At 39.4% G+C, this 9553-nt stretch overlaps 1 pseudogene; it reads right to left on the bottom strand.

Moving 5' to 3' along the window:
- Window positions 1–4245: 4245 nt before the first annotated feature.
- LOC149205381 (D-amino-acid transaminase, chloroplastic pseudogene) lies at window positions 4246–4722 on the bottom strand (annotated as a pseudogene).
- Window positions 4723–9553: the final 4831 nt, after the last annotated feature.

Below are 9553 nucleotides of genomic sequence, written 5' to 3'. Positions count from 1 at the left end.
TGGTGGAGGATGCCCTCCACACTTTCATAATCCCCATAGCCTAGGATATTTTCAGAAACATGACTGAAGAAGATGATATAAAAACTCTCACCTATGACCGTAGTCCATCTGAAAGTGAAGAGGAGGAACAAAGAGGAGAAGTTGAGAAGGAAATCCATGAAGAAGAAAAGAACACTCAATTGGAAGAAGAGGATCCCCACATAGAAGAATAAGAAAACTAGATAGGAGAGGAGAAACATGACACCACCAAAGATGAGCCTAAAGTAGAGAAGAAGAAAGAATCAAAAGCAGAAAAGGGTAAAACCAAAACAGAGAAAACGAAGAGGCCAAGAACTAAAAGGAAGAAGCCTAAGACAGGGTAGAAAAAGGTTGCCACAGGAAAAGCATAAATTGAGCAAGCAGAGGAGCAAACAAAATTAGAGACAACAGAAGCAAAACCAACAGAAATAGGAAAAACAATAGATGAAGAAGAAGAAGCAAAACAAGAATAAGTGTCTCCTGAACAAGAGAGGCAGCAACTATTTTTGCTGCACTTAGTACTCCAGCCAAGCCCAAAGGAAAAAGGAAGAGAAAACCATCTATGTACTTCAAGGCTCGAAAGAGCACCAGAATAAATATGGGGGAGCCTCAACCACCTTCAAAGGAGCCCATCATCATTGAAGATGTCCCTATTGCAACAAAGGAGGAATCTCCATCCAAAACCCCCATCACTTATGAAAGAGGAAGTCCTAAGACCTCTACTTGGAAAGAAATGATCAAACTAATGGACTCTAAAATAGTCCTACAGGAAGCGCGGACCGCTCTATAGGAGATATTGACAAAGCTCCAAGAGACTGAAAAACTTGAAAAGAAGGCAGAAGAATAGACCAAGGAGGAAGACAAGGCAAAAGAGATAACAGAGCCTAGACCTCAACCTAACTTCGGCTCTTACTACAACCTTTTGGAATGGGGGAAATCATCCCACAAAAGTTTGCAATCCCTCTTTTCTTTGAGCTAGAAAAGGAAAGAGTAAGGACCCATACATGGATGAAGATTGCAAAATCAAGAGGGGTGGAAGACATTAGGCACATGGAAAACAAATTGAGGGAAATGGGTAAATAATTGAGCATGTTCAGGCATATAGAAAGCATCAGAAGAGCTCAATTGGAGGAAGAAAATGAAATGTTAAAGAAGCACTGCAAGAAAGGGAACCCCAGGTAGACAATGAGACATTAATAAGACAGCAACAAGAAGAGGAACCCCAGGCAGATAATGAGACATTAATAAAACAGCAACAGGAAAGGGAATCCCAGGCAGAAAATGAGGTGTTTATCTTAAGAAGGTTGCTACAGGAAAGGGAAGCCCAATTATCTTGCATGCCCAACTGGGCTATGGAAGCATTACAGTGCAGGGCTCCAGCCAAATCATATGCAGTGTACCTCAAGGATCAGTGGCTCCAATCTCAGATCAAGACACTGGCCCAGAGGGGCACAATACCTTTTTAGGATTATGGCCAATTCATGAATCTATGTGATAGCAATAAGAGGGGCACTTACTGATATGAATCAATGGGATCCCAACATTATGTTAGGAGACTTACAGCTGATGGCCATGGCATCTTGGATGAGCCATGAAGAGGAAAGGGCAACAGAAATCTAGAAAATGATGGAAAAAGAGTTGAATGAACCCTTGATGGTTAGAGCAGAACTAGCAGACCCCATGGCTCTCATCTATGCCCACCAACACCTTGCAACTAATCCTCAAAGTGTCCCTGACTATGTTGACAAGCAAGCCCTGGCTATTGCACATTTTGAGGACATGGAGAGATTGTTTGGAGATGCCTACATTCATGCCAGCATGAGAAGGTGGAACACATTTCCACGCAACCTACGGATCAGGGAGTATCACTCCCCAAACAGGATGAGGGAAGCCATGAGGAGAGTGCCACCGTATAAGCACTCTATGCAAAGTTTGAAGGCCAATTGGGTTGGCCTCAAATTCAGTCCTCCACTGCTGCTAGGATTGCTGGAAGGAGTAAAAAAGGGAAGAAAAGAAACAGTAGGAAGAGGTGGAAAGAAAGGTAGGATTCCATGATAAAGAGGAAGATATCACATCAGAAGCATGGGATGTCAGGGAATTTATCAGAGCCATCAAGGATGAAGAGTTAGACTAGTTGCTTAGAGGATGAGCAACCCATTCAGTAGGGGGTGATGATGAGCCCCAGAAATGGGTAATTATATGGGCTCATTTTTCCTCTTAATTTGACTTAATCCACCATTCTCATTGGTTTATTGCATGTTTTTGAATATATTTATGCTAATAGAGTGAATTGGGTTAGTCCTTTTGCCATGTAGTCTAATGTGTGTTTTATGCAGATTTTTTGGTCAATTTTGGACAAAGTCAAGGGATTTTTGAGAAAATGGTAGCAAAAACTGGAGGAAAAGAGGCAGGAGGATTTGTAGGGGGTGTCTCCTTCATTGATAACCCCTTTCCCCGAATCCTCCATTAGCAACTCGGAGCACAAAGGTCCACATTGATGCATCAAAAGGGGCAACCAAGCAAGTAAAGAAGGACTGTTGTTTATCTCTAGTTCTGGGAAGCCGAGCTCCTTGACTTTAGGAGAACTGTTGGAGGAATCCATTTGTATAAATAAGGGGGCTTATAGCATCAGTAGGTTAGCCAGTCATTAGTAGAATTTTCGCACTTTTGTACAGCACTTGTTTTGCTCATTTTCGAGCTTCCTTTTTTAGAACAGTGATGTAATGTGACTATTATTTTTTATAATGAAGATGAAGTATTTCCTGAGCTAGTACTGATCTCTTTCGGAGGGCTAAATCTCTTGGGTTAGGGCCCAACCCAAGTTTCCCAACACCTCTTGCTTTGTACTTATATTTTTTTGCTTCAGTACATGAGTTAATTTCTGTTACACAGATTCATTTTACTTTGTTTATGTTAGCGCTTGAAATTTCACCTTAGGCTGAGAAAGGTAAACCTCAAGGCAACATCAAACCATTTAGCCTCGTAGCTAGCCCTACGGGGCAGGAGAAGGCTCTCTCCGGTCTATCTTGTAAAATCTTCAATAGATGAGATGACCAATAAGGTAACACTGATATTAGGCTAGTAAACTGATCAAAGAGTTTGATTTGGGGTTTTTCTGGGCTGCATGGGCAAAGTCACAGCTTGAACAGAGAAATATAATGAACAACATAGATTGTCTCCTGAGGCAAGGTAGGAAAGAAATTTAACACCAAATCTAGATTTAAGTGGGATGGCAAGACTGGTGAGGAGCTAAGGAGGGCAAACAATAACTTTGAATCCTCCTTAAACAGTAGAAAACATTAAATATTGAACAAACTTAAATGTAGAGCATATAATACTATGAATTCTATCCTTAACACTTCATTTGTTCAATTAGAAATGATCATGAAGTGAAATGAAACATAACAGTTTACATATGAAACAGAAGAAAAACTCATGCTAACTTTCATACCACAGGAATCTTAGAAGTCAGAGCTGTGTAATTTCATTAAACTCTCTGCCAAAAACTGTACATGGTAAGCTTTGTTCTCCACCAGCTCTCAGCACTCAGAACTCTCCCCTCCTTCACTCTCTCTCCCCTTACACTAAGAATTTACAATTAAAATAATACTATCTGTAGGAAAACAGATCGACCCAAAACAGGGCGTTGTTTAAACTGACATTACAAAAATTAACAAAAAAGCGTTTCATCCATTCTACAAATAGAACAGCATTCCTCTAAATCTTCTACGATTGTTTTGTTAAGAGACAAAATCTGGAGCAAAGATCTCATGAAATCATGACTGGGGATCGAAATAGGCAAATTCGTTTCTCTTGAAATCCTCTGATGGCTAATAAACCGGAGCGCTGATCCTTTTGAATCGGGACTGAGGATAAAAGTAGGCGAATTGACCCCGTTTTTCTGCTGTGACAGATGTCTACAATCAAAGACCCCATTGCAACATGGCGCTCTAATACGACATCTCCATTTATTTTCCTCCAGTAACTGTTCTTCATTATCACTGTTCCGAGAGCAGAGGATCAAACTTCCAACTGTTGACAGAAGTGATCCCGAAAATCACTTAGCAACTGAACAAAACAAAAAAACGTATCTGCTTTTGCATTGACTGCATGAGTTTCATCTGGATCTGTTTTGAACACATAAAATAATGGTGCTACGACTTAATTCATTCCTTGCACATATCTAATCCCCGGGTTCAGCTTTGCGAAAATTAATAAGATCGCGCTTCAATGCTTCCTGATTTTCAATTGCAAATGTACAATCTCCAGAGAAAAATGCATATCTGGCTGTGTACGTTTTACATCACGCTCAATCTGTTCGATTGTCTCTGTATCCTGTTTGATTGTCTCTGTATCAATAACAATGGCATAGAACGCAAAACTCGAACATCCAGCAGGGGAAAGTAAGAAATCTCCTGGACCTGCACTTAACCAATATCGCAAAGATCCTTTCCTGCAATGTGAAGCAGCTACAGTCTGCAAGAGAATGCTCCTTAAAGATAAGCGATCAAAAGGAGGAATAATCTTTGCCACGGACGCATATCTCAGAAACCGGTCCAGGTGTGGGTCCAATTCATAGAGATAACCATCAATTATCATAGCAGTGTCAAACACACCATGCCCTCGGTGAACCATGCGGTCATCAATAGGAATTACCATCATTGTTGGATCAGTGGTAATACCCCCAAATATGCTTGAATACATAGCTGGGTAAGGTTGCTTGCTGCGTCCACCCAATCTCTCTCGCAATTTATCTATTACCTTGTCTTGGATATCTCATCCTTGATTTTGCGCATTCCGAATGCAGGCCACCACGATCAGATGAGGGCAATCCTTCAAATAACAATCCTTGTCCCTCCAATTATGCATACGTGCAGAGAGGGCCTCAAGATATTCCTTGTTGGAACGCAATGTGGTATCGATGCAGCTCAAAAGAGCATTCAAATGCTCTCGAATGATACCATCAAGTCCACCAGAGCTTCCTGCCGCCATCTCGCCAACTACTTGTATTATAATATCTCCTCTAACAACTGGATCTTCTACTTGTGCTGGAAAGATCTTTGTACTTGGAAACTGATAATCGTCCTGACCAAACGTTTTACGAAGATAGCATATGTGAAGCAACTGCCAAGCACATTTTACAATTCTTGCACCCATAGTTTTCAAGCGTGGTTGCACAAGAAACTCCATATTATTAGAAGCAGACTTTGAGGGCATTATCCGTTATCAAAGTAAAACCATTCTTTAATAATGGCAGCAGAAAATCATATATATTTGCCAAGACAGAAAGCAATTCTCGATTATCTTCATTGGAAACCCCTCGTGAGATGAAACATGAGGCAGCAGCAGGATATGCTTCCACAAAAGCATCCAGAGTAGCAACAGCATCATTTATGAAGTCCATAACCTCCAGTAAATCTTCATGAAGTTGTCCCACCATTGAAGTCAAGTTTCTTCCTGAGGAAGGCAGGGCCTCGAATGCAGAACAACATCGATGGTGCATTGTCTCAACTATGTGTAGAAACTGAGGAACTACCTCCTTTAACTCATCAATTAAATCTGGCTGTGATTTTAGGGCATTAATAACCAATGACCGGGCTAGCTTTTGCATTATCATGCCCATATATAGCACAAACATCCATCAATTTTGGCATGTCCAACAACCTTTTCCCCAGCAAGAGATCAGTGTGCTCCTTTGAGCTAAAACTTTCACTTGCATAAGCTGCAAGATCTTGATTTGATGACATGCGATACAGGACCATGAAGACACGTTGGCTTAGCTCCTGATCTCCAACGAACAGCAGGGCATTCCCAGCGCTAACACAATCATTTAATTCAATAGCTGTGACAATGAAATTTGTTCGGGATTTCCAGTGAGACTTTCTCCAAATAGCTTTTTGCCTCTGATTGCTGATGATGTTGAATTGTGCTTGTGCAGGGATAGGAGCTTGAAGTTGCTGCTGACTTTTGAAGAGCTGGAGAATAAATTACATAATCTGAAACAACACATTTAATGATTTCTTCTTCAAAACAGGGTTTTGAAGAAGAATCAATCTCTGACATGAGACGGAGTCTAGCAGTTTAGATTAGGTTGCTTTTGATGGTTTTCATAGCTGTTTTTGTTTCATTTGCTCAAGTAGGTTAATGCAGTGACATAATAAGATTCATAAAGGCCAACAGCAGGCCCTTGTCTCCTTTCTCCCTTTCTGGGACTATGATTCGAGGTCAAGGCACTATTGTTGCCACCAAAAACACAGTTTTGCTCTCCCATGCAATTTCTAGTGTGATGACTTGATTTGGAAAGATTAATGTATTGCTTCAGATTCAGTTGCCTAGCTCATTTCCTATTCTTTTACAATATATCTCTATGCATACTTTTCTATTCAAGGGTTACTGTTCAACATTTTCTGTTTGTAGGTCAGAAATTAGGTCAAGCTAGAGAAATTTCTGTTTTCATGGTATATTTAGTCCTTTCTTTGATCAATTTTTGTAAGTATATGTGCAGATCTCTTTTAGGACACCTCAACTCACCATACATCCATAAAGCAGCCAAAACCATCTCACTCCTCATAGATTTCCCAAGTCATTTGCAAAATTTTTCCAAACTGCCCTAATTTCTGCATTTCACCATAAGCTGCCCTCTAGCCATTTGAACAAATTCAACCATCATGTTCCCTTTTGATCTTCATTGAAAAACTCAAAACACCTCAACACCTTCATCTACCCTTCAATTATCCTTTCCCATCATTTTTCCACCTTCAAAACCTCCAAAATTAGCTCTCAGCCTCCTCCTGTTGATCCTCTTATAGATCCTCTTGTAGATCCCCTACAGCCTCCTGTACAATTCCCTGTAAGTGGTTTTTTTAAATCCGATTGCAATGGAAGTCTTCTTAAGGGTACTAGGGGCTTCCTAGGATCTATCCACACCCTCCTCCACCTCTGAAAAAACCAATTCCATCTTCCTTCGCCATCGAACCTCTACACAATCACAACCAGATGAATTACAAGCATAATAATTTCACATGAAAACACTCAAAAGCACAAAAAGATATTTTCTTCTCATTTCTTTTCAGAAGTAGCTTAAATAAATGAAATTTACCTTTTTAGTAGTCAATGGCACTCATTTCATGAGTTTTCATCTCTTTTCGTACAAAAGTAGGGTTAGTGGGTAAATTAGGGTTTGCTTTTACATTCCAGTCTTCTTTCTTTTTCTGCAAATAGAATAGCCTCTATAGAGTTAGCTTTCTTTCATCACAGTTAAAAGCTTCTTCTGGAAACTCATAGAAGTTGGCTTGAGCTCCTAGTGATCTTGCACCAGCTGACCAAGTGACAGCCTGCAGTAAGAGCTAGTACTTGTGCATACAACACCGTCGCTTCCAAGTTTGTTACGAACTACCAAGTTGATAAAAGTAAAGTAGAAATCCCTAGGATTTGCATCATTATTGATGCAATATCGGTGCTCACTAGTATGAATATTCCCAAGTTGGTAGAATTGAAGTTGAAACTTAAATAGATGATTGATAAGGGATACATAAGGCTAAGTGTATCTCCTTGGGGCACACCAATGTTGTTTGTAAAGAATAAGGATGGTAATCTCAAACTGTGCATTGATTACAGGTAGCTAAATAAGATCACTATCAAGAATAGGAATCATTTGCCTTGGATTAACAATTTGTTTCATCAAATGAAGCGGGCTACAATATTTTCAAATATTGATCTAAGATCAGGATATCATCAGGTGCACATCAAAGAATAATACATCTATAAGGCTTCATTTTGTACCAGGTATGGGCACTATGATTTTGTGTTGGTTCCTTTTGGTCTTGCCAACACTTTGACCACCTTCATGTGTATGATGAACAGTGTGTTATGCCCTTACCTCAATAAGTTTGTAATTTTATTTATTGATGATATATTGGTCTATTCAAAGAATGAGGAAGACCATGCAAAGAACCTGGAAACAATACTGAGATTGTTGAGAGAGCATAGTTTGTATGCCAAACTCATCAAGTGTAGTTTCTTTCAGACCCATATTCATGACTTGGGACACGTTGTTTCCAAGCAGAGGATAGCAATGGTTGGATAAAAAATTAAGGCTATCATGGAGTGGCCAGATCTGAAGAATGTGAATGAGATCATATCATTCATGGGACTAGCAACTTATTAAAGGAGGTTCATTAGGAACTTCTCCAAGATTGTCTATCCTATTAGATCTTTGCAGAGGAAAGGAAAGAAGTTTGAATGGAATGATGGATGCACAACCATATTTAATCATTTGAATAATTTTCATTACAAATTCTTGAGTTTTGAGGATTGCAGATCCTGATAAGGACTTTGTGAATTGTACAAATTCCCGCAAGGAAGGACTTGGTGGAGTCTTGATGTACGAATGGCAAGTGGGTTGCTATGAATCACAAAATTTCAATGAGTGTGAGAAAAATTATGTGACTCAAAATCTTGAGTTGGAAGCTATCATTCATGCATTGAAGATGTGGCGACATTACTACTTGGTAGGAAATTATTTTTGATGAGTGACAATAGTGGACTAAGTTACTTGTTTGACCAAAATAATTTGCATGCAAGGCAAGATATATGGTTGGATACTCTTAGTGAGTTTTAATTTGGAATCAGGTACATCCAGGGAAAGGAGAACTGGATTCCAAATGCTCTCAATAGGAGAGTACAGGTGAATCATATTTCAGCTGTGAGTTATTATGGCATAGATTTGAGAGACAAAATATTGCATGCATGGCAACATGATGAGAGGTAATAATAGCTAAAGAAAATATTGTAGTAGTTAGGTGAGGGTGATAAGGATGAGGAGTATCACCTCACAATGTATGGCTTTATTAGATTCAGGAGCATGATCTATGTACATGATAGTAGTGAACTGAGGAAGCTTATTTTGAAGGAGTTTCATGTCAAGCCATATCCAGGCCATCAAGGATACTATAAGGCTTCAACAGTTATTATGAAGTTATACTATTGGCCTAATTTTAAGAAAGAGGTGGGTGAGTTTTTTGTTAAGTGCTTGGACTATCAATAGGTGAAAGATGACTCCAAGCATCCAGTTGTTTTATTGTAGCCTATTCTAATTCTGGAATGAAAATGTGAGGTCATTTCCTTGGATTTTATTACGAGATTTCCAAGGAAATCAAGGCAGGATGACTCCATAATGGTTGTGTTTGAAATGTTCAGAAAGGTATCTCACTTCATTGTAGTAGAATCTATTAATTTAACTAGTGAAGTGGATCAAATATTGATTAAGGAGATGGTGAGGTTGCATGGAGTTCCCAAGAGGATTGTATCAGATAGAGGCGGCAAGTTCACTTATATGTTTTGGAAAGAGTTGTTTGTAGCCTTTGGGATAGAGCTATCCTTCATTATAGCTTATGATTCACAAAAAAATGGGAATACAGAAAAGATTGAAAAGATCCTTGAGGATATGTTGAGGATGTATGTCATGCATCAGCAAAGAAAGTGAGAGGAGTATCTTCCACTGGTGGAGTTTTTTTATAATAATGGGTATTAAGAA

This window comes from Pinus tabuliformis, chromosome 1_2 (assembly GCF_031772625.1).
Source record: "Pinus tabuliformis cultivar Carrire ecotype Pingquan chromosome 1_2, CPIR1, whole genome shotgun sequence".
In the NCBI taxonomy this organism is placed as follows: Eukaryota; Viridiplantae; Streptophyta; class Pinopsida; order Pinales; family Pinaceae; genus Pinus; species Pinus tabuliformis.
The sequence above is the reverse complement of the archived record's forward strand: the minus strand, read 5'-3'. Positions and strand labels throughout refer to the sequence as shown.